Source organism: Taudactylus pleione, unplaced genomic scaffold (assembly GCF_031769625.1).
Source record: "Taudactylus pleione unplaced genomic scaffold, aTauple2 ptg000033l, whole genome shotgun sequence".
Lineage (NCBI taxonomy): Eukaryota > Metazoa > Chordata > Amphibia > Anura > Myobatrachidae > Taudactylus > Taudactylus pleione.
In genome coordinates this window covers 1,377,759-1,392,695 of record NW_028284435.1, presented here as the reverse complement: position 1 = coordinate 1,392,695, position 14,937 = coordinate 1,377,759, and positions in this window count along the sequence as shown.

Genomic DNA, 14,937 nt, shown 5'->3' with positions numbered 1-14,937 from the left:
AAGGCTCTGATGTGAGTGGCCGCAGCTTTTCCTCACACCAAGTTCCTTTGTGCTTCAACTGTGCCTTTGTACTAGACATGTGCGCCGACACCCATGTTTTGGTTATGGTTTTGGATTTGTATCTCTTTCGTGTGTTGGCTCTGGATTTAGGGCTTGATTCAGAGCCGGACGCTATTTGCGCTCGCTTGTCCAGGAAAAGGGGCTGGCTATTTAAATTAACCGTACGCTCTTTGCGGTCTGTTCACGCCTCTATGTCTGAACGAGCGAACGAAACATGCGAACGTAATTTTGAAAAAAACACCCCCTGGCCGCTCGCATCATACGTCATGTCCGCTATTTATTAGATTAATCGAGTACATCGGACGGCGTATGAACTGCTCGCTATTCTTGTGGTTGGTTTTTCCTACCACAATCAAGCGAGCAGTTCTAACTATAAAACAACCAAGTGACGTGGGCAATGACGCTGCTTTGTTAATTATGCACACCCTTAAAACGCCCGTTTTGACCTTTTGGCACGCCTGCGTTCGGATCTCCACTCCCCATTTTCAAGCACCTTCCCCTGTTACCACCCACAAACGCCTCATTCTGTCACTCAAAATAGCAGGCATTCGCTATTTAGCGAGCACACGATTTTCGGCTGCACTGACTGGTTCGCGCTTGCGTATTAAAATCTGTAAGCATGCGCAGTTGTGCGAACATCGGTCGGAACGAACGAGCGGCCACTTACGAGCGGCTCTGAATCAGGCCCTTAGTTTTGGCAAAACCGCCCTTGCGTGTTTAGGTTTTGGATATGTATTTTCCTTTTAAAATATTGATAAAAAACTGCTAAAATCACATAATTGGGCTTTTTTTGTTCCTACAGTATTAATAACCTCAATAATATTAATTTCCACTCGTTTCCAGTCAATTTTGACCACCTCACAGAATATTATTCACCAACATAGGCCAAGCCAACTCACAAGTATGTTCAATAGAAAACAATACAACACAGAAATGTACTAAAAATCGTACATGGAATATCCTTGCTCAAAAAAATTAGTCGTAGTTAACAAGCAGCAAACAAATAACCCTAAACCATGTGTAAATAGCAGCAGCAGACATGAATGCCCCTTACACAAGTGCACATGCCCCCAGCACATGCCTATTCTCAATGCCCAATCTGTATTTTCCTCCTGGGGACGTTGGGCCACCGATGACTGGCCCATGTAAAGCCCAGATCAATCAGCTTTTTTGTTGAGCAGTTCCCCAAAACCTCCCAAAACATTAAAAACATTGCTCCATACCTGCGCATCAGAAATAGTGCAGGTCGGATACAGTGCAGGGTACAATGCAGGTCAGATACAGTGCATGTCAGATATAGTGCGGGTCAAATGCAGTGCGGGACAAAGGGCCTGATTCAGAGCCGGATGCTCTGAACGAGCGCCCGCTCTGAATCAGGGCGTTTTTTTGTTTCTTGGTGCGTTACCACCCACAGCTTATGCGAGCGTCCATGATGATGGTCACGATGGTCAAGACCATCGCGACCATCGGGCTTGCGACGAGACCCTGCGGTAGGGTCTTGCTGCCGAAAGCCCTGGAGTGATTTTGGCTCTGTCAGAGCCAAAATCACTCCCACTGACATCACTAGTGTTGTCAGTGGGGCCGGACCCAGACGGTAGGCGTTCCCATGGGAACGCCTCCGCCTGGACAGCCACGCCCCGGCACGCCCACCAAAGGGGGCGTGCTGTCACTCACCATCGAGAGCACGCCACCTTTGGTGCGAGACCCCGAGCACATTTGGGTACCATCGACCCGCTTGCGAGCGTCCTGCGCTCGCGATTGGGTCTGAATGAGACCCACAGTGTGGATTGGATACAGTGCAGATCAGATACAGTGTGGGATACAGTGTGGGTCTGATATAGTGCGGGATACAGTGTGAGTCAGTTAAGTGCAAGTTGGATACAGTGCGAGTCTGATATAGTGCGGGATACAGTGTGGGTTGAATACAGTGCATGGTACAGTGTGAGTTGTTTACAATGTGGGTCGGATACAGTCAGTGGCATCACAAGGTGGTTGCGGGGGTGCGGCCCGCACCCGGGTGTTACCCGCCGAGGGGTGACACCAAGGTGCAGGCTCCCCCTCAGTGACAGGAGCCAGGTGCTGCACTATAGCATTAAGTGCAGCACTCGGCTCCTGTCAGTGAGGGAGCCGGCACTGCCCATGCCCGCCCCTCCTGCACCACCCCATTGATACATAATGTATCATACATTTTGTTTACCGCGGCCACGGGTCGGGTTCACGCCACGAGGCCACGCCCCTCCTGAAGGTCCGACCTGCGAGGCCATGCCCCCGACACAACCCCTCCTGAAGACCACGCCCCCATTTCAGCGGGTGCCGCGCACATGGCGTCCCTCCCCGCACCGGGTGTCTCCGCGGGAAGGGATGCCACTGGATACAGTGCAGTTTATAGTGCAGGTCAGATACAGTGCAGGTCTGATATAGTGCTGGTTGGATACAGGACCTCATTCAGAGTTGGTCGAAGCGGCCGCACGGTCGTACAGGAAAAGGGGCGGGATATTCAAATGATTCCCTCGCAAGTTGCGCCCCTAAGTTCGGATCAGTAGCTGGCCGACCAAGGGGAGGAAGCGGTCGGAATTAAAAAAAATACGCCCCCTTCTCGTACGCACTGCACGTCATCTCCGGGCATATGAGGATTAATCGAGACCATCTAGAACCATCGAAACTGGTCGTAGAGCTTAAGGTTGACCATACCCTTTCTTAAGCTCTATGATCATGTCAGTGTAAAAACCTCCCATGTCACATGTGCCATGACGCTACTTTGTTAATTATGCACTCCCATAAACCGTATGCACTCCCATAAAATGCCGTTCGCATAATTAGGCACGCCTGCGTTCGGATCTCCACTCCCCCGTTTTCAAGCACCTTCCCCTGTTACCACCCACAAACGCGAACATCTGTGGCGTACGACCGTGCGGCCGCAACGACCGACTCTGAATGAGGTCCACAGTGTGGGTTGAATACAGTGCGGGTCAGATACAGTGTATTATACAGTGTGGGTTGGATACACCATTAGTGCACTTACTGTGACAGTGTCGGAAGTGCGGGGTGCTGCCACTGCCAGTGTCCTCATTGCGAGAGAGCCAGTGGTGTCCTTATTTCGAGGATGCCGGCAGTGTTGGCAGTGTGGCGGTGTTGGCAGAGTGTGGGTGCTGGCAGTATCCTCAGTGCAGGGTGCAGGCGGTGTCAGCAGAGTGGAGGTGCCAGCGTTGTCCTCAGTGCAGGGGTGTCGGCAGTGCGAGGTTGCTCACAGCATCCTCAGTATGTGGGGCAGCAGTGGCGGTGTTGGCAGAGTGTGGGTGCTGGCAGTATCCTCAGTGCAGGGTGCAGGCGGTGTCAGCAGAGTGGAGGTGCCAGCGTTGTCCTCAGTGCAGGGGTGTCGGCAGTGCGAGGTTGCTCACAGCATCCTCAGTATGTGGGGCAGCAGTGAAGGGGTGCTGGCAGTGTCCTCAATGCAGGGTGCCAGTGCTGTCCTCAGTGCACATGTGCTGACAGTGTCAGCAGTGCGCGGGTTTCGGTGGTGTCCGCAGTTTGGGAGTGCCGGCAGTGTCAGCAGTGTGGATTTGCTGATGGTGTCCTCAGTACGTGGGGAGTGCGGGGGTGCTGGCAGTGTCCTCAGTGTAGAGTGCCGGCACTGTCGGCAAAGTGGGGGTGCAAGCGTTGTCCTCAGTGCACATGTGCTGACAGTGTCGGCAGTGCAGGGGTGCCTGTGGTGTTCTCAGTGTTGGAATTCCGGCAGTGTCGGCAGTGTGGGGTTGCTGATGGTGTCCTCAGTACGTGGGGCTGCAGTGCAGGGGTGCTTGCAGTGTCCTCAAGGCAGGTTGCTGGCGGTGTCGGCAGAGTGGGGGTGCCAGCGGTGTACTCAGTGTGGGGGTTCTGGCAGTGTCGACAGTGCATGGGTGCCAGTGGTGTCCTCAATACAGGGTGTCAGCAGCATTAGGTTCCACCAGGGCGGGGTGTTGACAGCATTGGGTGTCGGCAGCAGGAGGAGCAGCATTGTCAGGCAAGGGGATGGGTAGCATCTTCCTACCTTCCTGTGCCCATTGAATTCAATGGGCTTAACGCTGATTGGCTGAGAGCCGTGACAGACAGCTCTCTCAGCCAATAAGCGTTAAGCCCGTTGAATTTAATGGGACTTTGTAAAATGGCTGCTTGAGGCTAAACCTTGAGATCCGACAGTGGTATTGCGAGGTTTTGCCACGATTAGGGATACAGGGCAGGCAGAGAGATCCCAGCTGTGTCTTGGATGCCCCCCGTGTCTTGGATGCCCCCAGATCCCCGAAATTCAGGTGGGTCTGGTTCCCGCTCATCTCTACTTTGTATGTGTGTAAAAGAAATTCCTGTGCCATTAAACTTGCAGCCTGGCATCTCTGGTACACTGTCTGTGGTTTTTGCTGCATCTTAATGTATTTTTACAAATCCTTTTTTATATCCTTTATCATACTACAGTTGGTACCAATATATTTTATAGTTTTTATTATTATTATTTTTGCATCTGAGTATAGATAATCTCCTATCATTCTGTCATGGGCATGAGAGTGAGGTCTGAGTCAGGACCCGTGAACTGGACTGACGAGGAGAATACGAAATGGGGTAAGCATATCAGATGCTTACTCATGAATCAGGGATAGGCACTGACATTGAATATGATCTGAGGTCATCAGGGAGGTCGGCGACTACTGGAGTACTGGAGGTATAACACAGGCTGGCACCGGACTGGAACCGGAGCGTAGGTAGCAGGCTGAACCGGACTGTAAGCAGAATGATGGACACAGACTCAGTGCTGTATCTAGGGGCACGTGCCCTGGGTGCCAACAGACCAGTGGCAAGGGGTGGGGGTGCCACCGGCCTTAGTCCAGGACACTGATCAGTGTAGTGCAGGCAGCACACTACACAGAAACAAACACCAGCGCCGGGTAGTACACTCGTACTACCCGGCGGCAGTGTGTTTGTTTTGGCAGCCAATGAGAGTCAGACAGACTCTCATTGGTTGCTGCGCCCACTGCTGGAGCCAGGCTGGAGCTCAGCTCTACCTTCCAGATCCCACAGTGGCTGATGGGAGAGATGTCATGATCTCTCTCCCATAGTGCAGAGCGGGTCTGGAGGATAGAAGAGAGGACTGTGGTGGGCACAGGAGCAGGAGCAGGGATTCAGGTAAGTGTTTATATTTGCATGTGTGTCTTTGTCCACACAAAGGGGGGGGCCACTGCTTGGGGCACTGCATAGGGGGGACTAGTACTGGGGGCACTATATAAGGGGCACAACTGGGGGAACTGCATAGGGGGTCCACTACTGGGGGCACTGCATGAGGGGGACTACTACTGAGGCTACTGTATAAGGGGCACTACAGGGGCACTGCATAGGGGGGACTACTAATAGGGGCACTTTATATGGGGCACTACTGGGGGCACTGCATAGGGGGGACTACTACTGGGGGCTCTGCATAGGGGGGGACTACTCCTGGGGGTATTATATAAGGGGAACTACTGGGGGCAATGCATAGGGGGGACTACTACTGGTGGCACTATTTAAGGGGCACTACTGTGTTCACTGCATAGGTGGGACTACTACTGGGGGCACTTTATAAGGGGCACTGCATAGAAGGGACTACCTGGGTCACGATTACCCAGGTTGTGCCACATGATAGCTGATTGGCTGGCTTCAGCGGCACTTGGAGATGACATCATCTCCAAGCATCCACTGCAACCAACGCCAGCCCAACCAGAATGGAGCAGCATACCCCACCCCCCCTCCCTGCCTCCAGGCCATTGCGGAGTAAAGTAAGAGAGTCGCTTCAGGGAGGGAGGGGAAGAAGCGCTGCTCACCTCAGTGGTGACCCAGCTCCAGTGTAAAAGGGGGTCTGTCTCGGGTCTGATCCGGGTTGGAAATGTGTTCCAAATCCCACTTCATACCTGGGAATTTGGTGTAAAATGGGTGTAAGTGGTACTACTGGGGGCATTTTATAAGGGGCACTTCATAAGGGGCACTATATAAGTGGCACTACTGGGGGCACTGCATAAGGAGCACTGTATAAGGGTGCATTACTGGGGGCACTGTGTAATGGTGTACTACTGGGGACACTGTATAAGGAGCACTACTGGGGGTACTGTACAGGGGGCTCTACTACAGGGGGCACACTGGAAAGTGAGCATACAGAGGAAGCAATGTTCCACATTGTTCCAACAGTGTGCTAGTGACAAGTACAGCTTTAAACAGTGTGCTCTTGCAGTAGATAGGAGAGAGCAGTCATGTGAGCGCAGCAGACAGGCAGTGACTGAATGTTAGCAATCAGCTAATCTGATTCATCAAGGCTGCATCCACGCAGCTTAGGAAAGAGCTGACATCACCCTGGAACAGGATGGCCCACCATAGAGAAGCACTACTGGACAGGGTATGAGTGGCTAACTCCCTGGTTTTAAATATTCAATGTAATGGTTTCTCTAGGATGCCATTATTTGGCTAAGATATACTGTATGATCACCAGAATATAACTGCTAATTGAGCTAATTTGTTAACATAGGGGATTACCCCTTTTAAACAAGGGTGCCCCCAAGGGTGCAGATGTCAGTATGGGTTAAATAGGGCACTTTTAGTGGTCTCTCCCATTTCTGGGAAACTAAATGTTTCCTGTAGTGCATGATGTAATTATCTGGTGATCACATGATAATTATCAATAACAAAATCAGGGGCAAATGAAAGAGGAGATTTTTAGGTACTAAGGTAGGGTAGCTGGAAAACTTTCTGTTCTTTCCTACCCATGCCCTGTGCGTCACACTAATTAAGGCATTGTAACACTAAAGTGCCATATCCTCTACTGCTCGCCACCGGCATTAATTACCAGTGGAAGTCTGGCAAATATGTTTAATACTGCAGTTTTATTGCCACACTTTTGATGTCCAACTCATTTTTCCAGCCAGGCCACACGCATTAGTAGTCCCTCCCCTAAAAATAACTATTAAAGCATGTGCAAAATAACACATATAATATCTGATAAATGTTGCAACAGTAATGAGTTCAAGTAATATGTTGCCATTGACGACTGTCATCCGGGTTACTTATTGGGCAGTGATGAGGTACCTAATCACTAAATAATAGTATTTCTGCGATACAGTTCCTCACTATCCCCAAGGTGTGATATAGTCTGTACAAAACTGTCCCAGACAAATGAAAGAAATAAAACCAGTACAGTTACTCAATGAAGCATACGCCTTGGATCATATCCTGTCCTGCTCCACATGCATCTCCTACTGTACCAGCATCTTATATAAGCATACATTTTTCCGTTAATAAGTGTCAATACATATTATATAAATGTACAGCTCTTCTCACTCCTGACAGGTTTTTGCTTTAAAAGATAAATGGGCATATTCATCAAATGATAAATGGCCCGGTGACCATGTGGAAACACTAGTTTTCGAATATTTTAGCTACCAGGCCATTTATCATCAGGGGTCCAATAGGACCCCCTGGTATTCAGCAAACTCCGAAAACTGAAGTTTTCGGAGTTTGCTCATGAGAACAAGCGCCATCTTTAGGCGGCGGCTTGCTGTCGTAGCCCCTCCTTCTTATAGGAAGGAGTTCAGGGGATGCGAATAGGGAGCCCTCCACCGCCTTCTCACTATCTCCCCGGTGGCTATGCACATACGTGACCTCGGGTCACGCATGCATAGCCGGGATGATGGGGAGGAGGTAAGTAATGCAGCTACATCTGTAGCTGAAAACTAACTGAGGGAACAGCTACTTTTCAGAGCAGCTATCCCCTAACTGGAGCAGTGATGAAATCCGGTGTAATCTATCCCCCGCTGTGAGTTGGATACTTAAGTATCCCTCGCAGCGAGTTCAATACTTAATCATCGGAGGCTATACGGCCTCCGATGATGAATAGGCCCCTGAGTCTTGCAGCTGCCTCTTTGGGCTTGGACCTGGGAAAACTTTGGCAGCTCTTCAATGAATTGTATTGTCACTTGAGGCCCATTTTTACTATTTTGGATCCTGTGTATCTGATGGCTAACTGCCACCTTCACTGTAACAACCAGAGGCTGGAGTGGAGCTCAGAAGCAACACATCTGTTCTAGAGATGTGCTCCAACACACATGTTTTGGTTTTGGTTCTAATTCATGACCGTGTTTTGATTTTGGTTTTGTTTTTGTCAAAATCATAACTCGACCATGCTTTAGTTTTGGATCTGTATCATTTTTAAAAAATATATAAGAACAGCTAAAATCACATAAATTGGGTAGCTTGTTTTTGTTTCTACAGTATTATTAACATCAATAACATTCATTTCTAGTAAATTTTTACCACCTCACAGCTCACTATATTGTTTTCACCAATATAGGCCAAAGGCTGCAGCAAGCTGGCTGTCTGAACTAAACGACAGAGCAGCGGCATAAACGCACAGCAGTTAAAAAGAATATAGGACATCTATTAAACATTGCCACAAAACAGTGGCAGACAGGATGGCAGTTAAATAAACAACAAAATTGTTTGTCATCTATGCAAAAAGATAGTCATCAATGAACCAAACAGCGCATAATGCAAAGAAAAGAGGTGCAAGATGGAATTGTCCTTGAGCCCTCCCACCCACTCTTATGTTATTGTGAAAGTCCTGTCCAGGACTTGTACATGGCTCAAGATTCTCCTGCTCCTGATCCTGTTCCCACTGGACCTGCCCCCAGGAGATCCGGACATCTGAGACCTGGGCTAGGTTCCTCCCATGTCACCTGATGAGTCTTTCCTCTATTTAAACTCACTGAACTTTTGCTGCCTCGCTGGCTATAGCGTTTACTTCAGCGCTTGGCTCTGCTGCATGGTCAGCATTACTTACTTGCTACAAGTCCTCCGTGTCTCCTCTGACTGCTCAGCCGCTCCAAGACACACTTCCTCTCGGCCGCCCTCGTGCTGCCTCCAGCTCTCCTAGCTGCAGCACCAGCTGTTGTCTACTGTCGGCTGACACTGAGGGAATACTCAGCTTCCTGACCGACTCCCCCGGCACCTCCAGCAGCGCTGCCATTCCAGCTGTTGTCTACTGTCGGCTGACACTGAGGGAATACTCAGCTTCCTGATGACTTCCCCCGGCAACTCCTGCAGCGCTGCCATTCCAGCATCCATCTGTACCCGGTTCTATCATCGGCACTCAGCCGATGCAATACCAGCAGCGCCTCCAGGACATCGGCTATCATCACAGCTCCTGCATCCTTGTGCTGTCATCAGCTCCTCAAGCTGCAACATCGACCGACTGGTCACAGCATTGGCTCACCAGCCACAACTTAGGCACGTTGGCCTTCATCATTGGCTTATTAGCCGCCTCATTGGCCCATTGGCAGCAACATCGACCGACTGGTCACAACATCGGCTCACCAGCCACAACTTAGGCCCATTGGCCTTCATCATCTGCTTATTAGCCACATCATTGGCCCATCGGTTGCAACATCGACCCACTGGTCACAACATCGGCTCACCAGCCACAACTTAGGCCCGTTGGCCTTCATCATCGGCTTATTCACCGCATCATTGGCCCATTGGTCGCAACATCGACCCACAGGTCACAACATCGGCTCTCCAGCCACAACATCGGCCCATTGGCCACTTTCATCGGCTCATTAGCCACACCATCAGCCCAGTGGCCACATCATCAGCATTAGCTGCATTATGGGTTCTTAGACTGCAACAACCACATTCTCATCTCTCCCCGCATCATTTGTTCCACCACCGGCCTTCTTAAGAACTCCAGTTCTGACATCTACTTCCTCTCTATCTGGACTCTAACGGCTACCTTAAAGGTATAGCTAGAGACCGTAAGTTATATATTGAAAAGGACATGCACTGTTTAACAAACCAAGCACTTCAGCGACAGTGACTGCCACTTTTGTGGCTAAAGTGATTGGTTTGTTTGGACCCCCACAAAGGAAGCGACCAATGGGCTTAAGGCTAACAGTGTATTACATGTGCCACTGCGGCTCTCTGATTGGCTCTCAGCCACTGCCTAGCAACTTAGATGCCGCTGTGGCTCTAACCTGTCTGCATCATAGCTACTTGGACACTGGATGCTACGTGCAGCAGCCCATCTGTTTGGAATCTGTCATTACCTGACTCCTGCCTGATGACTCCAGTGATTCGTCTGTCTCCCTTTCATTATTGATTCTAGTCAGTGCCTGTCTGTGATATTGCTAAGCTTTTGCACCTAGTGGACAGTCATGTGGTCGCTTTGCTCTGTACATTTCCCTATAATCCTGCATATATTATACCTGCATCCTTGAACCCTGTCTCAGTCCTCTATGTGTAGTCCCTAACAGTCCTCCTTCTATGTCCTGTTGGACTCTACCCTGTATTTGTGTCATGTGCACATTCACCCCACCTGTGTCTGTAAATTGCAAGTCTGTAGTTTGGTCTATCAGTTCTTCTAGCAAGTCTCCCTGCAGTTGGATTTCATTCTATCAGCACTCTGCCTTGCTTCAGATTTCAGTACACACCTGCACCTGATTGCTCCTACAATAATAATGGCCTTGCTGTGATTCCAGCACACACTCAGCTGTAGATATCATTCCTTGTCAAGTCTGTCTGGAATTAATTCCTGTCTTGCCTGCTGCTAAACTCCAGGTTAATTACTCTGTGGATCCCTGCCTATTTCATGAGCCCCATCAGCAAACTCTAGGGATCTCATGCAAATAGTGCAGGTTCATTCCTAATACAGTTGTTAATGTTTGGATTAAGGCAGCTAACAGTGCAGTTAATGATCACTTTTCTACAGTGGGAAGATATTATCATTCTCACCCTCCTCCACACCCTCATCAGTGTTAACATCATCTTCACAGAATATTAAGTCATCCCTGTTGGAATCCACCATTACAGAAGTTTCTGTACTTTCATGTAATTGGCGGTAAAGGTCTTCCTAATGGAATTTATAGTTAATTTTGATGAACATCATCTTTTCCACTTTTTGAGGACATAACCTCCTATGCTGATCGCTGACAAGGTTCCCGACTGTGCTGAAAACTCTTTCTGAGTAAACACTGGATGGTGGGCTGATTAACTAAAGTAAGGCGAGTTTGTACATGGGCCTCCAAATTGCCTCTTTTTTCCCAGTAGTCTAAGGGACTGTCTGACATGCCTATTTGTACACTGTCATTAAAGTAATTGTCCACCATTCTATGGATGGTGACTATCAGATTGAGTTATGATAGAGGTGTCATTAATTCTGGAGGAAGAAAAGTTGTCATGTCATGTGCCACCTGAGCTGACAACTTGCTCGCCAGGAGCTCTTTGCATCTCTTACGATCTGTGTCAGTTGGAAAAAAAACATGATGCACACCCTAGGATCAAGCACAGTTGATAAAATGTAGTGATCCAATTTCAAGTTGTTGACAACCCTTGGATCCTGGCAAAGCAAATAAAGGATTTGTTGTACAAGTCCAACATACTAAGAATTGCTTGTTTCATCTCCTACTGTACTGTCCTTCAGTTTCTCGAGTTGCTTTTCCAAAAGTCTAATTAGGGGATCACCTGACTCAAGCTGGCAGTGTCTGAACTCACTTCACAGGTGACTACTTTGAATGATTTCAGCACCTTGCACAACATGGAAAGTATTTTTCACTGTGCTGGACTAAGGTACATTCCTTCTCCTCTCCCTATGTCATGGCTTGTTGTGTAGGTTTGGATGGCTTGTTGATGTTCCTCCATTTGCTGAAGCATATAAAGGGTGAAATTCCACCTTGTTACTACCTCTTGCTTCAGTTGGCATGGCAAATTCAAGTGTTCTTGTAGGTGCTGCAATCTTCTAAATGCAGTTGCTAAATGCTGAAAATGTCACTACATTTTTCAAGCCACATACAGCATCTCCTGCACATATCTGTCATTTTTTTCAAAAAAATCTGCTCCACCAAGCTAATAGTGTGAGCAAAACATGGGATGTGTTCAAATTCACCTAGCTGTAATGCTCTCACAATATTTGTGGCATTATCAGAAATGACAAACCCTGAGGTGAGTCCAAGTGGATTAAGCCATTTTGTTATAACATCCCTTAATTTTTCTAACAGGCTGACACCAGTATGCCTCTTAGTGAAGCTGGTGACACAGAGAGTAGCCTGCCAGGGAATGAGCTGGTGTTTTTTGCTACCTACTGCTCCTGCTGCTGAAGGTGGTACACCCACCCAGTGGACTGTCACAGTTATGCAATATTTTGATTGATCAGCAATGCTTGTCTACATATCTGTCGTTAGGTGTTCAGTGGGTACAATGGCATTTTATAAGCAAATAATTTTTAAACAGTTTTTTTGACGTCCTGGTACAGGTTAGGAATTGTTGCTCTGGTAAAATGGAACCAAGATGGAATTTGGCAGCGGGGGCACAGGACCTCAATTAACTGTCTAAAACTAGATGAATTTTTGGCAGATATTGGATGCAGATCTAATATTAGCATAGCTGTCAAGGCTTCAGTAATCTGCTGTGCAACTGGGTGACAGCTGTCATAATTGCTTCCTATTGGAAAGGATTGTTTAACAATCAATTGTTTTTTTAAACTACTGCTAGTAGTCTTCTTGGTCCCCTTCTAGGATGAAGAACTGCTCCCAGCAGCAGCAGCTGAAGAATTCTTCTGAGGAATTCTGGATAGGGAAGGAGTCAGTTAACCTTAGCAAATTGGATGCAGGACTACCTCCGATCATTAATGAGTAGATTAATGATGAAGGCGATTGCAGGTGCTGGGATCTAGCTGAGAGAAGGGAGCAAGCTGACGTTGGACTGCTTGTTGTCATTACTTTAGCATAATCTTCAGATTTTTCCAAAAACTTTATTTATGAACGTGCTGTAAATTATATAACAGGGAGGAGATTCTTAGATAATTAATGTAATTACCTCTACTTGCTTTGGCTTTACAAATGCTACAGATGGCTTGACAATTGTCAGGATTTGGGTAAAAATAGTTCCACACATATTAGGTGGATTTTTTGGTCTTATGCCCAGGCATGTCAATGGCCTTCTTCTTATCACAGGCAACAAAAATTGCTTCCACTGGGACATGTCTTACACAAACAACATCATCATCAATATCCTCATTAACAGCTTCAGCTACACAGATGTACCCCTCATCATGTTGCACTTCCACAGTAGCATCCTCAATTTCTATATCAGCATCTTTACTTGTGCTGCTCATCCCCACATATGCAGAGGGTGCAGAAATGGTGGAAGGAGGCTTTGCTACAAGTAGAGTATCAGAAATGTCAGGCTCACACATAGCACTCGTGGACATCCTTAGACTCTCCTCAGGAATTTGTAACATTTCTGAACATGCAGTTTGTTCTTCTGCCTTAATGCTTTTTTTCAGCACTTATTTTCTTGTTTTAATTTTTTTGACACATCTTCTAGACTGTGGGTGAGAAGGTCTTGCATCATCATGTGAGGCAGAAGAAGATGTCTAAAAGACAGCAGTTGTAAAACCACCACTCGAAAATAAAGGTCAAGGCCTGAGCCTTTCCTTGCTACTATGTGTGGTGTATGGCATGTTGGCAATGTTATGTTTTTCTGCAGTAAACTTTCCCTTTATTAGAGGTGATATATTTCTTTAGCAAAGTAAAATATAGTTTTGATGTCAGATGCCCTGACTTAAACCCTCTATGTCCTTGAGCACAGGATTTAGTAGATGTTGAAGAACAAGTATCATCATGACTGGTGGCAGCAGCTGCAGTGCTAGTACTTTGTTGCTGCTCCTGCTGTTCTATCGATTTGATATATTTACTCACAGTGCTGATATAGTGTATTTAACACAGTGTTCCTGGACCAACTGACCATTAATGTTGTTAAACACTGTATCACTGCCTGCCTAATGTTTGCTGAACACATAGAAGTTTAAGCAAGTGTGCATCAACTGCAATGCACTGCACATATATTAAGGCAGAGGCACTGCCTATTAGTGTTGTTAAACACTGTATCACTGCCTGCCTGAAATTCACTGGACACACTCATTTAAGCAAGTGTGCACCAACTACGATGCACTGCACAGAGATTAAGGGGGTGGCATAGCTTGGACCTACTGACCGTTAGGCTGTTAAACACTGTATCACTGCCTGCCTGAAGTTCACAGAACACACACAAGTTTAAGCAAGTGCACACCAACTGTGACGCACTGCACAGATATTAAGGAGGGAGCCATGGACCTACTTACCATTAGTGTTGTTAAACACAGTATCACAGACTGTCTGAAGTTTTATGACACTACAGTATGAACATACACACAAAAAATAAATATATATTTTTTTTAAACAGCTGCCCACCAACTGCGATTTACTCAAGGTATTTTTTTTCCAGTTTTTTTAACAAGTGACCAAATAACTTTTTTTTAATTAAAGAGTGCACAGACACTAAACAGTGTGCACACAGTGTGCTCCAGCCTCCTAATGGCATTTTTTTTTACAGACAAACTGTCCACTGCCCGTGCTTGAAGATAAACACACAATGCTCCATCCCTGAGTCCAAACAGACAAAGTGCCTCTGCCTTGGCTCATATGGAGTCTTGAAGGGACTGAGGCCCTGATTCAGAGCCGGCGCTCGCTCTGAATCAGGGCGTTTTCTTTTTTTTTGGAGCGGCCTCCTGCTATAGCTATAGCAAGCGGCCAGGTTGATGGTCCCGATGGTCAAAACCATCGTGACCATCGGGCTTGCGACGAGACCCTTGTGGTAGGGTCTCGTGGCCACAAGCCCCAGAGAGCTTTCGGCTATAATAGAGCCCCAAACGGCAAGCTCCGTCGTGCGAATGCCCAGTGGGCAAACATTGACCCAGTTGCGAGCGCCCAGCACTTGCGACCGAGTCTGAATCAGACCCACTGTGTCACTGCAGTGGTTTTTTAGCTGCTGCTGCAGTGTTAACTAACTACAGTAATTGCTAGT